This window comes from Frankliniella occidentalis, unplaced genomic scaffold (assembly GCF_000697945.3).
Source record: "Frankliniella occidentalis isolate FOCC.00 unplaced genomic scaffold, Focc_3.1 Scaffold127, whole genome shotgun sequence".
Classification (NCBI taxonomy): Eukaryota; Metazoa; Arthropoda; class Insecta; order Thysanoptera; family Thripidae; genus Frankliniella; species Frankliniella occidentalis.
The window spans coordinates 166,824-167,352 of NW_026267254.1; positions in this window are offsets into that span (position 1 = coordinate 166,824).

Consider the following 529-nt stretch of genomic DNA (forward strand, 5'->3'; position numbering starts at 1 on the left):
GGGGTGGGGTGGGGCATGCCACTGCAGGACGGATTAAATGATCCTCGGGCCGCTCGACACCGACCATAGCCGGCGTATCGTTTGTTCTTCTACCCGCGGGCCGGGCCAGGGGCGCACACACCGCGGGCCAAGAGGAAGCACAGCAGCACAGCCCCCCACCCTCCCCCCGCACGGGGCGTCGCCGGGCGTCGCCGACCTAGCGTCGGCCGCCCCTCTATGATTCATGCCTGAAAATCCGAGCAGCACGGCCCGTCCGCTTCCTATTTCGCACCGCTAGATATATATTGGGCAACCGCCGCCCGCTAGTATATGACTGCGGTAACCAATGGGGCGACGCGCGGGAAACGTTTTTAATTGCTTGTTATCGACGACGCGCGGGGCCCTACTGCTCTGCGGCGGCGCGCCCGACGGGATAGACTCGCGGCGAATTAGCAAAAGCGGCCCCCGGTCGGAACGGGAGCAAACAACAGAAAAAGGGGGAACCACTTCCCTGCTCCCATGCAGGCGAGGGCAGGGCTCCCGGCAGCAG